Here is a 20495-nt window from a genome sequence, read left to right as displayed (position 1 = left end):
AAAAATCAATAAAAAAATATATATTTAAAAAAAAAGAAGTCACTCACTTCTTATCTTTTAAAAGCACTTGTACTATACCTATATTACAACAAATATGTTATTTTTGTTAATTGGTCTGTTTTTCTATTCTAATATGAGCTCTTCAAGAGCTCTTTACTTGTAGGTGCTCTGTAAATCTTTCTTAAGTGGATAGAATAAAGAAAATATGCAATAAAACAGAGAAATAAGTTGTGATTTACAGTTAGTACTAAAAGGAAACAGAAAGGAAGCAAAGGCTGTTGAGTACAGTTTGGATATGCTCCATTATCCTGACAGTAAATTAGCTTTTCATTTGGATGTTACTTTCTTTCAGAAGAGTTTGATGCATTTTAAGTTGATGCAGCAGTGCATATTATTAAAGCCAGGAATCATAAATTATTCCTTAAATCATTGAGTCTTGGGAAAATAGAAAGCCAATGAATCACATACCATTTGAACATTGATTTAGTTTTTGCATAAGCTTATGCTGTGCTTGGTGTATGTGTCTGGCTCCAGCAGGTCTGCATACTTTCTAATTTGCTTGAAAACTGTGTGAAAATATTCCCATGGCCCTCTTATAAAATATGACAGTCTGACATTTTCTTTAATTACAAGACCTGATCTGTTTAATAGCACAACATTGGCCTCCAACTTGACAGACCTCCCCTTTAAAATCAATGGTTAGACTCTAGGGCACCAGCTTGGTCATCAAGATCAGTATTAGAAAAAATATAGCTTGTCAAGACATCTCAGCCTTTTATTGATTCAAATGGGGAACAGCTCACAGATTGAATAATGATATTAGAGCTCTGATCCAACAACTAGAAACCTCTTACATTAATCCCAGTGTAGGCAGATGAATCTGTGATAAATGCCACAAGCATAATATAATGATCCCAGTACTAGAGCTAGAGAAAGCTGAATGTCTTCAGGGATTATATATATATGTTACATTTTTTTAGATTCCTCAGTAAATAAACAAAATAACAAAAGCATTTACCTTAGTTTTACTAAAAACATGACAGAACAAAACAACACTAAAAATTCATTTCACCAATACTAAGAAATAAAAGAGAAGTGATCATGAAAAGAAAAGGAGAAAAATTGTCCTGAGAAGAAAAATAGCATTATTTTCTCTTGAAAATGTATTTATTTAAGTAAAAATCTGTTCAAATTCTAGAAAGAACACTTAATTAGAAATCAGTGTTCTTCAATTTTAGAGCGAGCTAATTATATGGTTACACAAGTCGCTTACTTTATCTAGGCCTTGATTTCCTAGTTTGTCATATGAAATACTAAGACAATATAATCTGAAAATTACTTTAAAATTCAGGAAAAAAACAAATAAATAACAGTCAATATTAGTTACTTTTATATTTTATTAACAATTATAATAAATCTGTATAGTTATTCTTATTTTCACTCCTAATTTAAATACTAATAGAAGCTTTGAATGTATTCAGACCAATGGGGAATGGAAAATTAAAACCATACTCAAGAAGATGTTTCACTGTATTACAAACAATATGTATTTTTTAAATCAGAAACAAGAATTTGTGATTCCTTAATACTTTAAAAAGTTTATGGATTTTGTACTTACACTACTAACCTGTACACTTGAAAATGGTGAAAATGGTAAATGTTGTGTGTGTTTTTTTATATTTTACCACAATTAAAACTTTATTTTAAATACAGAAAAATAGTTTAAAAGGTTTAGTTTAGTTTATATCTAAAAGTGAGAGAAGCACACATCAACAATTTATGCTCTAGAATAGTAACTTAGAAACATCTTTATCTTGCTAGCTAACAATGTTGGCTCATTAAATATCTACAACTTAATGGGCACTGTGGTAGGTATTTTATTTTTTTCATTTTATTTACATATATACTTCTTTATTCTGCTTATTCGAAAGTATGATGCTACTAAAGAGTGAGAATAACTTAAAAAATAAAATATTAAGATGAAGATCAATCGATGTTCTTAACATAAATATAGTCACTTTACTGTCATTTTCAAACTATTAATCAAAGTTTGAAATTCTGAAACAACCATTAAAGAGAGGTGTCCCACTTCAAAATGATAATTACTACTATTGATGAATACTATTCAAGCACTTTGAACACAGATTAATGGAGGGAGTACAGAACTGAAGTTTACATTTAGTGGCATATAACTGAGCTATAGAGATGGGAGTTTGGGTTGATTTTGTATTTCTTTCCTCTGGTTTTAATTGCATGTGTCATTTCCAGCCTTCAGTAGGTCACAAGGTAGATATAATTATGCTGCGATTAAATCATTTACTGTAATTTGCATTAAATTGCTTTGAAGACATATGTGATAAAGATTTGTAATATTAATTAATATTTGTACAGTGATCCACTATACAAATCACGTTCTGATTGTAAGTATTTTATATTCTAATACTATTTATTCAAAATACTTAATAAATAAAAACAAGTCAAGTCCAGTTCTTATGAAAATTATGAACATATCAGGCTATTTCAACATGAATATACAGTGTAGCACATTTTAAAATTTCACATATAAAATAAACTCTTCTAAAATCAAAAAGCATTGAAGAGCATGTGGGCTGTAATCTGAGGTCAATAAGGTGCTGATAAAAAAACATAACTTATACTAGATGAAAAAATACATAGTTATTACTGCAAAATTAGCATAATTGATAAATATTTTAAAACTATTGCTATTTATATAATTTTGTTTTATCACTAAAGAGTTATGAAACTTCCTGACATCTTATATTTAAACAGTATAATATATATTACATTTTTATGTATATGTGTACATATATTTGGTATATAGTATATATGCTTACGTGAACATATATGTATATGTATGCGCATATAGGTATAAATGTAGTGCTATATGCCTATATTTTTAAGTATACAATAAATATTTTATAGGCTTTATAGTAAATATGAAATGCAAAATTTGCATTTATATGAATTATAACAGCATCCACAAGAAAATTCTGTTTGAAAATCACAATGCACTCTGAAGCACCATTCCATTTTGAGAAACTTGTAAATACCAAAGAGCATCTTTCCAACATTTTTTGTACATTTCTCAAGTAAAGGATTATTAGTTGTTTTTAATTATCATTGATAAATATTTCTCATACCCATAATGGTCCCCAATGTAAAGTGTATAGTTCAGCCATTTTTAGCATATTCAGAGTGTTTTGCACAAAAAGTAATTTTATAAAATTTCCACTGCTTCCCAAAGAGTATCCTTCATCAGTCAATCCCTATTCCTTTCTCTAAGGTATCTAATTCAATGGTATACAATTTTAAATAGTATTTCCTTAATATCATTTTATTCCTGTAAGGTCGTGATTTTATTGTGTTTCCTTTATTTTTATCTTGGTCATTCTAGGTAAATATTTGGCTATTTTGATGATCATTTTAAAAACCTGACTTGGTTTCATTGACTTTATTGCTTTATTTTCTCTTTCATTATTTTTTCATGTCTAATAGTTATTACTTGTTTGTTTCTGCTTGCTTTGAATTTAGTTTGTTCTTTTTTCTAGTCACTTAAGGTAGAAGACTGGGTTATTATTATTTAATTGTAATAATTAATATTTAAAATTTGAATGCTAATACTATATTTTTAATGTAGACATTTATAGTTATAAATATCCTGCTGAAGATTCCTATGATTTATATATTATAAATTTTGGTATGTTGCATTTTTCTTTTATTTCAATGTATTCTAATTACCATTATACTTTATTTCCTTTGTGCCACAGGCTTTCTAAGATTGTATTTTCCACATATTTTTCAATTTCTTCAATTTCTCTTCTATTGGTTTCTAATTTAATATCATTGCGTTTAAAATCATACTTTGTTTGCTTCTAGTCCTTTGATGTTTATTGAGGATTGTTTTGTGGCTTAGTTTCTGGTTCATCCAGATTATTCCATGTACACCTAAGAAAAACATGCATTTTTTTCTGTTGTTGGATATTCTGTAGATGTATGTACAGTCTATATTCTTGATAAGATTGTACAAGTCTTCTACTTTCTTGGTAATCTTCTCCTTAGATGTTCTATGTATTATTAAAAGTGGGATTTAATGTTTCTAACTATTATTGTTAATTTTTTTTCTCCCTTTAGTTCTAGTTTTTGCTACATGTGTTTTGGGCTTCTGCTGTAAGATGCAAAATTGTTTCCAATAATGATATCTTCTTGATTGATTGACATATTTTTATTTTTGAAGCTCTCTTTTGTCTCTGATAAAATATTTTGTCTTTTATTCTATTTAGTATGACATATGCATAGCCACTCCAACTTTTTATGACATCTACCTGATATATCTTTTTTTCACAACTTTCTTTTCAATTCACTTATGTCTTTAAATCTAAAGTAGTCTTTTATAAATAGCTTATAGTTGGACTTTTGAAAAAATTCATTCTGTCAATATCTGCTTTTTAATTGGGTTATTTGACCCATTTATACTGAATGTGATTACTCATGAGGTAGTATTTATTCTGCCATTTGCTATTTGTTTTCTAAATGTCTTATGTCTTTTTGTTCCTCTATTCCAGTGGTTCTCAACCTTGGCTGCACATTAGAATCACCTGGGAATCTTTTTAAAATCCTGATTTCTGGGCCTCATCCTCCAGAAATTCTGTTTCTTTGTTACTAATGTTGTGGCCTCAGCCCATAAAAAAGAAACAGAATTTCCGGAGGATGAGGCCCAAAAATCAGGATTTTAAAGAAGATTCCCAGGGGATTCTAATGTGCAGCCAAGGTTGAGAACCACTGCTCTATTCTATGATTCTCAACTTATTTTGCAATATATATATAATTTAAATCATCCTTAATAGAAAAAGTATCTGTTAATTTGTGAAATCAAAATGTACCCAAAAAAGGATTAAAAATGAATTTCTCTTAGTTGAATCTTATTTTTCATTCAATAAAAAAACATGCTCTTTAAAGGCACTTTTATTAATTAAAATAGAAATCATTTGTAGTGAAATTTTAACTTCCTTCACATCCAAACTACCACTACTATTTATATATTTGTTTTACAAATTTCAATATTCTTTGGGTTTTTTGAGAGTGGAGCATATTCATTTAAGTATGCTGTTTATCAGGAAACTTTTGAAGGTGATGCGTATGTTTAGTATATTGATTGTGGTGATGGCATCTTAAGTGTGTGCATATGCCTAAACTCACCAAATTTCATACTATGTTCCAGTTTTTTTTATGTGCAGTTTCTTTATATATCAATTATACCTCAAAAAAGCTATAAAATGAAATAAAAGGTTATTATTCAGTTCAGTTCAATAGCCCTTCATTAAGGGCCTGCTGGGAGGAAGCAGTCAGGGAGGGCTAGGTGTCAGGGAGGCTGTTTTAAAGTCTTTTGTCCTGTGAATCCAAAACCTATGCCTCCTCAGGTACATATTTGATTGGTTGGATATTTTTCCAGTGCACGTGACAAACTTTCCTCCTTTTCTCTGTCTTGTATTTTTGTCATCCATTGTTGAAAACTAGGTATTTTAGACAATATAGTGTAACAACTGGGGTATTATTAGATGCTTCTGCCTCCTTCTCCCAAGGTTTGCTGACCAGGTGTTAGGCCTTTCTTTTTTCATTTTCATTGTTGTTTTTATTTATACTGTTTACTTGTTTAGCATTTTCCTTGACTAATTATGTGGATCTTGTTCCCTCTTATGTATCACCATTGAGTTCTCTGCTACCTTATATTTTTAAGATCTTGTTTTATTTTTAAAACTGACTATAAAGGTTCCATGCTTGAGTCAGTATAATTTGATTGTTAACTAGTGATTGGTCAGAAGATTTCCTTAAATGCCTGTGTTTATGTCCTCCACTCTGCAAGCAACATTTTACAAGACAGCCTTGTTTAAACCTCTTGCTTGCTCGGGAACACTAACGTCAGCCACATGTTAGTGACTGGTGCCCTCTTTCCCTGGTATTTCCTGGGCAAACACAGCTCTGATCATGCATGCCTGATCCTTTTGTAAATGCAGGAAGATGTTTGGAGGTTTTCAAATTTCCGTATGATAGTCTGTTTCTCTGGGATTTCCTTCAAATTCCCAGAAAAGCTATAGTTTGCACTAACTGAAATCAAACTTATTTTTTTTACCCCAGCTAAATTTCAACCTTTTATTTATAGCGAAGTAGGAACACTGATGAATGTTTATCAGATACCAAGAGCAGGCCTTTGTATTGCACTAACTGAAATCAAACTTATTTTTTTTACCCCAACTAAATTTCAACCTTTTATTTATAGCAAAGAACATTGATGAATGTTTCTCAGACACCAAGAGCAGGCCTTTGTCCCCATGCCAGTGTGTGTATATGTGTGTGTGTTTGTAAAGGTGAGGGTAGTAAGCTACAGAGCTGATGAAGAGTAGGCCAAGCCCTGGAGATGGTGTGAGGGGAGACAACAAGCACTTGGAGAGGAGAGGTGTCCTTGGAGGCCATGTCGAGCTCAGCTTCCAGGAACAGCAGGTGTTTTGGGTTTAGGCTGAGGCTGGGGGCTGCTGCACCTGTCGTGGTAGACGTTCAGGAGGAGATGCTATAGTCATGGGCATGTCTTCATCTGGGTTTAGGTATTTCCAGGTGCAGCAGGATGTGACATGGAAGCCCGGGAAGTGGACAAGAAAGGGATGCCTAGCTTCCTGACAGCAGGGCCTAGCGACTTTCTGGGCCACCTTGGCATGCCTACTGCTGGCAGCCAGTTAGACCAAAAGGCATATGCCCTGCGGCCATCCCATGGGGAACTGACCAGGTTCAGCCCTGTGCTGACCTTCATCCCAGTAATTATGCAATTTGCTGCACCCATCAGAGTGGCTGCTCCTGCAATGAAGAAAGCACTCCTCTGACCTGTGGCTACCAGTTAAGTGGTGGAAAACTCCATGAAGTTTGGAGCTGCAGCCAGGATACCTCCACAGCTGACATGAAGCAAGACAGTAACAATCTGCAGACTCCCACAGTGGTTGGCTGTCCCTAGAAAAATAGTTCCTCCCTATTGGGGTTGGGCATTCTCTAGGGTCTCCAGGTAGAAGAGTGGCTCCTCTGGTTCCGCCATGGCATAAATTAGGTTTCAGGGGGAGGGACCATCACTGGCTGTTGCTCAAGACTTGTCATCCTTGATGAGCTGGTTTCTGAGGGCAGGTGGCAGACGAAACCTGGGCTCCAACTCCTTCCAGCAAGCTAGAAGCAGCCTCAGGCAAGGAAGATGTCAGTAGTTTGCTATTCTTCAATAATGCCTTGGAGTACACTTCTTTTATCACTTCTGAACTCATTCAAATCAAACAACTACTATTCTTTGATACTAGAGATTTCCCAGGAAGATGTAACTTTGGAAAAATATTGACAATGCTCTGAGCATAGGGCTTTATACAGAACTACCCATGTGGTTAAAACTCTCCATTATCTGCAATGCTGCTAGATTTTGGTCACTGTGCTAATGAGCCAGAAAGGGAGAAGGGATGGGAATTGCCCCAGTTTGAAACATCACAGAGCCTACTGTCTTACTGGAATTCCAACATTTCTCTTAGACAGAGTTTCACTTAGTTCTGTGACTTTGACTAATTACAGAATTCTGAAATGGTTGATCTTCGCTCCATATTTTTACTGGTTTTTTTGGGGGTTAAAGAGTTCACTTAAGTTCACAGTTCAACATTCCAGAATTCAATATCAACATCTGTCGTTTGAATTATCACTCTAAAAGACAGTACTTCTTATCCTAATAATAATAATCATCTTAGATAGCTTTGTTTTCTTTTTAGACTTCAACCTATTTGGCACCTCTTTTTTTTTGGCACCTCTCTTTTTTTTAAAAAAAATACATTTTTATTGATTTCAAAGAGGAAGGGAGAAAGAATCATTGATTGGTTGCCTCCTGCATGCCCTATACTGATGATCGAGCCCACAACCCAAGCATATGCCCTAACTAGGAATCAAACCGTGACCCCCCTGGTTCATAGGTCCACGCTCAACCACTGAGCCACACTTCTTGAAACACTTTTCTATTATGGCTCCTAGCTCTGGGTAGTACCTTATCTATTAATTCACCTCAATTTACATTCACACACACACACACACACACACACACACACACACACACACATCCATTTCTTTAGTCCTTTTCTTTGATTCTTTACACATAAGAGCTCTATTTTTCTTTGATTTCACTGGGAAGGCCCACGTCCTTTTGTCTTCCAGATTTAGACTTACCTTGACTTACTGATTACTCCCTTTCAAGAGCTCTGCCCAAGTACCTGTTAATGTGGCAACTCTGTTTTTAACATTGTAAACTTTCATAAGTTTTCTCTTCTACTTATATTACTACTTTGCCTGTTCACTTATACTAATTGAGATGCTCAGGAGCACAAAATTATTTTCTTTTTACCAGACTGAAAGTGTCAGCCCATACAAATGTTAAATTATATTAGGACTGTTTCCACCAACCTTCCAACTTTATGAGTCTGACATTTCTGGAAGCTCCTTCCTGTCCATATCAGCAAATGGACCAACAATGGAAGTTAACCATCAGCTTTCCTGGTTCAAACATTGTAATGGTTTTCAAAGCAACAGTAGCCCTGATCTACTTTGCAAAATCACAGCATGATTCATAGTTTAAGTATTGCCACTTATTTTCATTTTTCTTTTCACCTGCCTTTTTCTTTGTATGATTAAATCTTCAGAACAGATGGTAGAAGATTATCAATAAAAGGCGTTGTTAGCCTCAGTGTGAATTCACTATGCTCCCTCAAAATGCATTGCTTAGCCACCTGCTCATTCATCACATTCAAAACAACTATTTCCTGTTTTAGGCAATTTCAGGTAGAACAGCTAATTTCTCTTTTTTATGAATTAAGAAATGGAGATTATATGCACTTTTCTAATAGCTGCTTTTAAAACACAGTATATATAGCCATACATTACATACAATATTGCTATAATTTATATAATTGCACACTTTTAAGGACACTTACTTTAATGAATCATTTTATTTATATTTCTCAGTTGTTTGAAGATTCATGTTTTCAGAAAGTCAGTGTTTGAAAAGTGAAATCAGAAAATAATTTCTAGCTAATCCATAACACAATTGAGTCAAAGGTAGTTAGAAGAGATTCAGTTACTCTAAGTTGAAGCCCTAACCTCAAATGTGATGCCAGCTAAAGATGGGGCCTTTGGGAGATAACTAGGACTAAATTCGGTCATGAGATGGGGCCCTCATAATGGAATTAATGGCATTATGGAGAGAGGAGAAAAGAGGTAGCTGTTCATACCAGAGAAAGGTAGTGAGACACACAGATGGAAGGTGAGCCTCTGCAAGCCAGGAAGAGAGTACTCACCAGGAACCAAATCAGCCACACCTGGTCTTGGACTTCCAGCCTCCGGAAGTGTGAGAGGGTATTTTGTTACAGTAGTGCACGCAACCTAAGACAGTTGGTGTATTTACAGATGTCATTATTCAAATGTCTTAAAAATATAGTTTGAGTTACTCTCATCATTGCAAAAATATCATCTTTGATACATATTAAGCAAAATGTGATCTTTGAAAACCTCTATTCTAAATTCTTCATTAAGTACATGAAGAAAATGATAACCAGAAATGTAGTAGATTTATCCAAATACTTTTTTACTGGAAAATATCCTAATTTTAATAATTTCTCACATTTTTACATGATCATCTCTTGGTAGCTAAAGCATCAAAAAACACATTTTCTGACATATTTTTGTAATGTTCAATAGTTAAGAATTACTTACACATTTGAACAAAGAACTGTTTGGCTGTATATACAAAATGAGCAGTTATGTGTCATAAGATACACTTAATACCATAGACTATATTTGGTCGAATGCCAAATGAAGAATAGGTATGCTATAAAAATAGTATCATTTAAAATTATTTCAAATTACCAGTGACTGAATGTATAACGAACACTCATGAAACTAGTCAAAGTTAGAGAACTTTTACCAAGCTAACATTTCATCAATGCTTAACACAAGTAGTTAAATACTAAAAAGACGGTTATATATAGTAGAAGTCTTTGGTAAGCTTTCTGGAGCTCTTTTAGTTCCACTGATTGAGACGATATTTTGTCATATTTTTGGAAATGGATTCTCATTATCTTCTACATAAAACAGACTCCAGCAGCTGGAAAAAGAATCTACTTTTTCCCTACCTGATCTCCACCCCTATCATACGAATGCTCTAATAAATCATTCTGTAGTAAAAATGGAACTTAAAAAATAAATGCCAATTCTCTATTTTTTTATTGTGTTACCTCCAGAACTCCTTGGTGAAGATACCCATGGCATATTTCTGGTAACCTTGAATTGCTTTGGAGATTCCTCATGTTACCCAAACATGTGGGGCTTCAACTTTCTGGTCATATATAAACATAAACATTAGCAAAAAGTAGGGAAAGATGACCACCTACTTTAGAGTTACAAGGACAAGCACTTGCATTCCATCGCTGATATTTACAAGACACTAGAGGCATGATGCACGAAATTCATGCAAGAGTAGGCCTCCCTTCCCCCGACTGCTGGCACTGGCTTCCCTCTGACACCTGGGACCCAGGCTTCCCTTGCAGCCCAGGCTTTGTCCGGAAGGTTTGTGTGGAAGGATATCCGGAAGGATGTCCGGAAGGCTGTCTGGTCTAATTAGCATATTATGCTTTTATTATTATAGATATTTCTGAAAGTATGCAAGCCTCTATCTTCAAATTTAAGACAAGGATACTAATATCTATTTCACCTAGAATTTTTTGAGGATTAAATACATTAAACAATGTGCCAAGCCCTCCATAAGTAATCAGTAAGTGGGAGTTTTAGTTTTAAATGTGAAGAATAATTAGTGAGAGAGTATTGAAATATATACTGTAGCCGCCTGACTTTATACAGTTATAGAGAAAACAGTGACCTCATCAAAACAGTGACTAGGAATTCATCTATATTTTAAAAGTACTTAGTAGTGTAAACTCCAGAAGGAAACTACAATCTTGCCAAAGAGAAAATATTAGATGCTAAGCCAAGATGACAATAACAAAAAGCTATACCATTCAAAACCATAAATCATAGTTTTGTGAAAGCTAACTATAAGAAATCATTTATTTCAAATTGTAGCTGGGCATCAATTCATTCATGACCATGTAAAATTTTAAATTAGATCAATTACAATAATTGACACTTATTGAGAAATGTCCTTGAACATTTGGGAAATAAATCTGGAAGATTAAAAGGAGGTAGAAGAGTTCTTCAACGAATTAAAGAAAGGTATGAGTAGGTACAGGAAGCATTTAAAGGAAAAATCCCCACATAATTGAAGCAGAGTGGTCATAATTTATAGAATACTGATTATACCAGATGATCCAGGAATATTAAAAAAGGCCCAAAATAAAAAGGTTAGAAAAACCAAATATTTTTAGTTGAGTATAATATAATGATGCTTATGCAAATGAATCAATGTTTGCCAGTGAGAAAGAAAAAGCAATGTCTACTACCTGATCTCCCAATAATGTAATCTTCCTCCTGAAATGATCTGAGAATGTTACAATGTGCAATATTTAACAGAGTAAAGAGAAAAGGGGATATTATTCCTCCCCTAGCCAAACAATCTACTCCTAGTTCATCCTAATTAGTAGAAATTTTGTGAAAATTAAAAATGTTTTAATAGACAATTAAGAGAAAAAAACTGACAAATAATAAGTAAAGGTAAAAAATAGCTTGATACAATTGTAGATTAAAAGACTTAAATTGAATCTATTAGGTGATATTATGTTAGGTGCTTTCACATATATTATCACTTCAAAGTAACTCTAAGAACTATTTTCATTATATGGATGAGAACCTGAAAATGAGTAATTTTTCTAAGAAAAAATGGTAGTAAGTGGTAGACCTAGGAATGCAGCTAGGTCTGACTTTATGAATGTCACTCTTTCATGAGGCCTCCGTGAAGATCTGGAAGGCAAATACGGAACTAACAGCAGTAAGATGTTTCTGTGTACTGGAGGTTATACTAGTAGATGAGGCTAAGTGGTAAACAATTTGTTTTTCCTGATTTTGTATTTGACAACTAGTAAAATTCTGACCTAGATCTGTTAGTACTTTAAACTCCCCAACTAAGGATTCTTATTATCATATGTGTAATTTTTCAAAATAACAGCTCATTTTATTTAAGCAAGGGTGATTTAATGAAAGTTGTTTTAATAGACTCTTCAAAGTGAATTCCATGTTCATGTAAAGTGAGACACTTGACAGGCAGAGAGACACAGTTCTATCCTTTGTAGATAATGAAACTTGGAAATGACATTACACTAATCAAAAACAGAACTACATTAAAACTGAAGTCATCACCCATGGTGATTATAAAGAGTGATAAATGAAGCAAATTATGTATCTTGAAATTGGCACACAATAACAATGAGATCCATTACCTCATTATAGAGTTCAAAATGATACCAAATACTGTGATAAAAGCCTAATCTAAAGTTATCATTTAAAAGAGATCAAATTACTACATTATTTTAATATCAGTAGATGAACATTATGATAAACTCACAACATTTTCAAAACCACAGAACCATTTGAACCTTTTGTAAACTTCTTGCAGAAATGCTCAGAGTTGACTTATAATTGGCGAAATTTCAAGGAGTATCCTAGTTGTCTGGCTCCAGGTAAATTTTTTGGAAAAAAAACAAACAAACATCAATAAAACCCCTCTGCTTATATATAACAAATAATTTGCTTTCATATATTTCACCAACTAATTACCCACAATCATTTGGCTCATTTGCTTATGTACATTTTTGCTCATGCTTGGATGTCAGAAAGGAAAAATACAAAGAAAACAGATATTTCCTGTTCATTTTACCATGCAGGCATGGACATCTGCAGCATAGTGCTAGCAAAAACACAGTGAACATCTTTATATATAAAACCCTAATATGCAAATAGATTGAATGGCAGGACAACTGAACCAAACAACCAGTTGCTATGATGTGTGCTGACCACCAGGTGGCATGCACAGAACACGGTGGATGTCGGCAGCAGGCGGCAGAGCGCGGGACATGGCGGGCATTGGCTGTAGTGGGATGGTGGAGCAGGTGAGTGGGGGTGCCAGACCAAGGCGGGGCACTGGTTACTGTCATCAGGACGAGCCTCTGGTGGTTACTGAAAATTCTTTGCTCCTGCATGCTACAGTCCCATGTGGTGCTCGCACCTGCTGCTGTGTTGGCTCCACTTGCACCCGCTGCGGGCGCCGGAGCTTCTGCTTGCACCCTCTGCCAGCGCCCAGCGCCGGCTCTGATCACTAGATGCTGTCAGCAGGTGTGAGCCGCAGTTGCCGACCCCAATCGCCCCTCAGGGCTTTTCCACCTCCCCCTGCTGCTGAGGGGCGATCAGGGATGGCAGCTGCCTCTTGCACCCGCTGATGGTACCAGCCCCGATTGCGCTTGAGGCTTCTCCACCTCCCCCTGCTCCTGAGGGGCGATCGGGGCAGCAGTGGCTACTCGCACCCGCTGCTGGCATTGGCCCCAATTTCTATGCGACATCAGTGGGTGCGAGCGGGGCTGGCGCCATCACTGCGTGGGAACACTGGGGGCGGGGTGGGGCTGCTGGCATACAGGGGACCGGGAGCCGTGGCAGGAGGGGCTGGGCAGGGGCACAGAGGATGGGCCGAGACCCGCCCCTGTGCCCACCGCAGCCTCATGGCCCACTGTTCCTTTTAAGGTGCATGAATTTGTGCACTGGGTCCCTAGTGTTAAAAAAAAGAGGAAGACAAAGGTCTCAGAGAACAGAGAATTAAATGAGAAGAGTATTGGAAAAATAATTCTTCTCTTACTCTAGCTCAGGGGTGGGCAAACTTTTTGACTCGAGGGCCACAATGGGTTCTTAAACTGGACTGGAGGGCCAGAACAAAAGCATGGATGGAGTGTTTGTGTGAACTAATATAAATTCAAAGTAAACATCATTTCATAAAAGGGTATGGTCTTTTTTTTTTTTATAGTTTTATTCATTTCAAACGGGCCGGATCCGGCCCGCGGGCCGTAGTTTGCCCAAGGCTGCTCTAGCTCCTCTACCTCCTCTCTCTCTTCCTCTTCCTTCTTTTCTCTTCCCCTTCCTCCTCCTCCTCCTTCTTCACCTTTGTAATTAATGTTATTATCACCTCTAAATAACTTCAGTTGTTAAAATATATGAGTTGGTAGTATTAAAATATTTCTAAAAACAATAGTGATTTTCTGATGTATATTATAGAGCTTTTCTTTTTTAGTTCGCAGTGAGTAAACATTTTCAAAACAGAGAGAAATACATGACAATATTCTTTTAAGAAAAGTAAATTTTTCAAAATCATTCTTGGATATTGAATCATATAAGTATAGCTATATTTTTAATGGGTTTGTCCTCCATAGTCACATATAACCCACTTATAGTGGCAAGAAATTAATTGAACAGTGAAATTTGAATAAGCAATAGCTTTAAGGACAGCGGTTTCTCAGCTTGACTAGGTTGGCCTTTGTGAATAGTGAGAAGAAAGGTAATTTGAGTAATGGAAGACAGTATTAAAAATAGAACTTAACCTGGAAGGCACCATATTTCCTGAGTAAGTTACACTATTTTCTTTTTTCACACTTCTTTTTTATTTGCCTCACTTGAGGATATTTTGTCCCCACTGATTCTTAGAGAGAGTGGAAGGGAGGGGGAGAAACAGGAAAGAAACAGTCATATGAGAGAGACACATGGACAGGTTGCCTCCTGCACATGGCCCTGGGCGGGGATTGAGCCTATAACCAACGCACTTGCCCTTGTCCAGAACTGAACCTGTTGCCTTTCAGTCCATCAGCCAACACTCTAACTACTGAGCCAAACCGGCGAAGGCTTTTTCACACTTCTTAGAACATTCTTTAAAAAACACTGAGCCATATATGTCTTTCCTTTTAATATCCAAAAACACACACATATAGCATTTTACCTTTAAAAACTACAATGTGTTCCCTAATTGAGTGCATAAAAATGGAATGAAATATAAATGTAAATGAGTTCAATCACCTAAGTGTGCTACTTACAGTATCCTGAATTTTTTACATCGCTTCTAAAGTATTTTCAAAGAAAAAGAGATGATCACTTCACTGTTTCAAACAACAGCCTTTCATTCATTCATTAATTCATTCATTTTTATTTTACTTATTTTGCATCACCATTTATTCTCTCTATGCCCTCTTCCACCTCCACCCACTCCCTCACTCCTCTGCAATCACCACACCACTGTCCATGTCCATGAGTTCTATCTTTTTGTTCCATCCCTCCACTCTCCCAACCCCCTCGCCACACCACTGTCCATGTCCATGAGTTCTATCTTTTTGCTCCATCCCTCCACACTCCCAACACCCCCAACCCCCTCTACCAGAGCTATCTGCCTGCTCTCTATGTCTAAGTCTGTCTCTATTTTGCTTGGTAGTTCAGTTTTTTCATTAATGGTTCTCTTCCCAGGAAATACATACAGTCCTCAAAATTATAAAATTATTATTTAAAGAGATGTCTTTTACATATTCTGAATACAGGAAACAGCACAACCAACCTTAATAGAGGTGCTAGAGATTATGAAACTATTATAGCTTTTTAAGATTTTCGAGTTTTTATAGTGTGGTTTATTTTTATAGAGTTCAAGAGAAATATATCTTTATTTTAGGGAGTTTAGTTTAAATATTTTGGTATATATAATATAAAGTATTTTTCATATTTTATCTTAAAAGGGGTTATTTTATTTGCTACACCACATGAATCAGGAATTACTGTGACATAACTTATTTTTATAAATTATTTTAATTAGTTTCAGGAACCACCAAAGTGCTCTTGTAGCAAAGATTTGTAGTTGGGCTTATTTTGTTATTATGTCTGATAATATCTATTAACCTAAAATTTCAGGGACTTTGAGAGCATTGATAGCATATCAAGATAGCCTATCAAGTTTAAAGTATTTCCCAGAGGACTGGAACCATTTAAATAACTCTAAACTTTAACTTTTTTTATAGCACCCATGAGGTAGACTAATATGTCATTTGAATCCTCTTCATCTGTCTTGGAAATATAAGAAAACGCTCAGATAAACAGCTGCACTATAGTTAGGTCAAGTTCAAAATAGTGCTGAGGCAGGCCTTACCTCACTCCCAGCATTTCTATTTCTGTAGATTTACTCCCTTAGGAACTCAGCATATTAGGAGACTTAGAAATGACAGAACAAGGATCTTGAGTAGTAGGGCCACATAGTAGATTGGGTGTAGGAAAAAGTTGTACATGCTACACAACTCTAGGTGAGCAGAACTAAAACAGACAAGTTGTGTCCTTTTTATAGCAACAGGAGATACTAGTACAGCTAAATTGGCTCCATTCAGTAATAATAGATAGTGGGAAGGAGTAATAATAAGTTCAAGGTAAGTGAAAAATATGAATATTCTGGTACCTTATTTTCTCTGCTTTTCATATGTATCTTAGATCACCATGAGCCCCCACTGTGTGTCCACAGCTTCCTCCTACAGTGTATCATTCAGGCTGACCACTGCCATTCCTAAATTCTAGTTCTCCGCTAGACCACAATAAAAGTCATCCTCCACTATTTGTATGTTTTTTCTTTGCCTTGAATGCACATCTCTAACATTCTCTGTACATTTAAGTGTTCCAGAATGCCTTTCTTTACTGACTCTCCCACTTAAAATTATGTTTTCCTACCTTGGTAGACATCAAAACAAGAACACACATGCAAATATGAGGTGCTCCCTGGCATCTCCAAAGCTTTCTGCTATACATAGGCACCTCTTGACTGAAAGAAAGAGTGAAATCAGAAGATAATGATTATTTTTAAACAGAGATTTTAAAACCTGAAGGAAATGAAATTAATTAGCAGGTTTTAATCCCATAAATTTTGTTAAGATGTCCATAGTGCCCAAAGTAATGTACAGATTCAATGCAATCCCTGCCATAATTACAAAGGTATTTTTATAGAAATGAAATAAAATCCTAAAATTTATATGAAACAACAAAAAAGCCCATAGCCAACGCAATCTTAAGAAAGAAGAATAAAGATGGAGGCCTCACACTTTATGGTATTGGCATCAAAAAAGACACATAGAGCAATGGAAAATAGCCCAGATATAAAAACCACACATATACTTCCAGCTAATATTTGACAAGGGGTCTAAGAACACACAAGGGGGAATGTATAGTCTCTTCATTAAAACTAGATACCCACATGCTAAAGAATAACATTGGACCACTCACAAATATTAACTCAAAATGTATTAAAGACTTACGTATAACCCTGTTACCTCAAACCTCCTAGAAAATAGAGAAAAGGCTCCTTGACATTAATCTTGGCAAAAAAATAAATGTAATATCAAAAGCACAGGCCTAAAAGGAAAATAATCAAGTAGGACATTAAACTAAAAAGCCTCAGCATAGCAAAGAAAACAAAACAAAAATAAATAAATGGAAAGGCAATCTACAGCACAGAAAAGAAAACCATCAAAGATATAAAAAGGCAATCTGTAGAAGGGGAGAAAATATTTATAAATCATATATCTAATAAGAGGTTATTATAAAAATATATAAGGAACTTATAATCTAGAGCAAAATATCAATTAATCCAATTTAAAAACAGGCAAATGTCTTGAATAGAGATTTTTTCAAAGAAGACATAAAGATGACCAAAAGGTACATGAAAAGATGATGTACACCACTTACAATCAGGAAATGTAAATCAAAACCACAAGGAGATATCACCTCACACATGTTAGGATGACTTTAATAAAAAAGCAACAACAAATACTGATAAAGATGTGGCGATAATGAAACTGTTAGTGGACATGTAAATTTTAAAGACACTGTGGAATATAAAGGTTCCTTAAAAAATAAATAAAAAAGTAAAAACAGAATTACCATCCAGCAATCCCACACTTAGGTATCTAATGTAAATGAGATCAGAACAGTGAAGAGATATCTGCACTCCCACCTTAACTGCATTTCATTTCATTCTTATTCACAATAACGAAGGTATAGAAACAGCCTAAGTATCTGTCAACAGGTGAATGGCTAGAGAAGATTAATACTTTACACACACACACACACACACACACACACACACACACACACATAAAGTACATATATATGTATATATATATATGAATATTATTCAGACATGAGAAAGAAGAAAATCCTACCATTTGCAATAAAATGGATGAATCTAGAAGGCATTCTGCTAAGTGAAATTAGTCAGAGAAAGACAAATTCTATATGATCTCACTTGTATATAGAATCTAAAAAAGAAAAAGTCAAACTCATAGAAAGAGGGAGTTAAATAGTGGTTACCAGGGAGATGCTATCAAAATGTACAAGACTTCATTATAAAATGAATAATCTCTGAGTACATCATAGCGACTATAATTAATAATAGTCTTGTGTACTTATAATTTGCTAAGAGCGTAGACTTTAAGCATTCTCACCACTAAACAACAAAAGTAACTATGTGAAGTGATGGTTTTGTTAATTAATCTGATTGTGGTAATCATTTTACAAAGTATAACAAAATTATCACACCGTTCTCTTTAAACATCTATAAATTTATTCGTCAACTGTATGTCATTAAAGCTGAAAAAATAAAAAAAACAAAAAACTGAATTTTTTCTCTTTCTTACTAAACCAATCCACATCATTTTCTTACATCTTCTAAAAAGTACATAAGAAAATGGATAAAAACAAAATCAATGCATGGAAGAGTGGGAGAGAAAAAAGTGAACAAGAGAGCACATTATCCTGTTAGTGCCTTTCAAGGCACATTTTAGCCAACAATTTTTATGCGTTAACTTTCTTTTTCCCTTATTAAAGCTAATATATTGATAGGGTAGTTTGTGAAACTGTAATGTAAGTACTTTAGTAAAGAAGTGAGAGAGTAGAACCATTCTTTCCAATAGCAGTGGTCAGTTCATGAGAACTTTAAGGAGGCTGATAGGGCAGACACTGCAGTGTGAGTATCCAAATGACTACTGCCAGCCAGCATGCTTTTCTTGCCTTCCTTCCCAAGGGCACCTTGAACTGAAATTAGCCAAGTGATATATCTCTGATCAACAACATGTCTTTTGTAGGAGTCAGAAGTCTGTATTTTCATTATTTTTTTAAACTAAAGTGGAAAAATGCATGCCTTTCTCCTGCTTCATTGGACAGGTGATGCCAAAGACTGAAGCCACCTTGCAGCCATTAGAGAAAGTTCGCATGGATTTCAGATACGTTTTCCCAATGGCCTGGTACCACTGAGAGTTGGGAGAGCAGCAGCAATCATCTGTATTGTTTCCTTCATGCAAGGAAAACTGAAACCTTCCCATTTAAGTTGCTCCTGGTTGGATTACACTTTATTTGCAGCTGAAATCATTCCTACCTGACGCAATTGTCAGAGTAGTAACTGTCTATGAGTTTGCTTTCTTTTTTTTCCCCACAATCACTCCAGATTTAACCTTCTCTTTCTCTAATTGCATATTATGACTGAATTTCTACAGTTGAAGAAAGATATAAAAAATGGATGTCTTCCCAGCACCATTTATTAAAAAGACTTTTATTTTTCCTCCTTTGTTGTAAAGAAGTTGTATGGGTTTATATCTCGGCTCTCAATTCTGTTCCGCTCCTCTGTGTGTCTGTTGATGTTTGTTTGTGGGGTTTTATTTTTGCCAGGATCATGCTGTTTTGATTACTGTAGCTTTGTAGAATAGTTTGAAATCAATAAATATGATAATTCCAGCTTTGTTCTTTTTCACAGAAACTAGACTTTTGGTGGTGAGGATGCTATAGTGTACACACATATCAAATTATAATGTTGGGTACCTGAAAATTAAATAATGTTATATACCAATGTTACCTCAAAATTTTTTATTTTATTTATTTTTTAAAAATAAATATATCCATTTTATTTTTTATATGTATTTTTATTAATTTCAGAGAGGAAGAAAGAGGGAAAGAGAGATAGAAACATCAATGATGAAAGAAAACCACCGATCGGCTGCCTTCTGCACGCCCCCCATTGGGGACCGAGCCCACAACCCGGCATGTGAACTTGACTGGAATTGAACCCGGGACCCCTGAGTCTGAGGGTCGACATTCTATCCACTGAACAAAACCAGCTAGGGCTCCTCAAAACTTTTTAAAGTTGTCACTGAACCCAAACAAATGATAGGGAAATTGTATCAAAATAATTAATTTAAACTTAGTTTTCAAAAATTGATTCTAATAAAAATAAAATGGAATGTCACAAATTTGTAAAATATCATGAATAACTTTTCTCAAACTGAGTTTATAACTTTTTCTGCAATAGAAAAAAATTCTCATGTGTTACATTTCACTTTTTGAATAGCCCATTGAAAAATATACTTAGGAAAATTTCACTGTGAAAAAAGATGTGTGATATAATTATAAGCACATGCACCATCATCACT

At 34.9% G+C, this 20495-nt stretch overlaps 1 protein-coding gene across 1 annotated transcript in view; it reads right to left on the bottom strand.

Moving 5' to 3' along the window:
- The window catches only part of CNTN5 (contactin 5), a 1092962-nt gene that overhangs the window by 852144 nt on the left and 220323 nt on the right, over positions 1-20495 (bottom strand). The gene's annotated exons all lie outside the window — the stretch shown is intronic.

This window comes from Myotis brandtii, unplaced genomic scaffold (assembly GCF_000412655.1).
Source record: "Myotis brandtii unplaced genomic scaffold, ASM41265v1 scaffold37, whole genome shotgun sequence".
In the NCBI taxonomy this organism is placed as follows: Eukaryota; Metazoa; Chordata; class Mammalia; order Chiroptera; family Vespertilionidae; genus Myotis; species Myotis brandtii.
The sequence above is the reverse complement of the archived record's forward strand: the minus strand, read 5'-3'. Positions and strand labels throughout refer to the sequence as shown.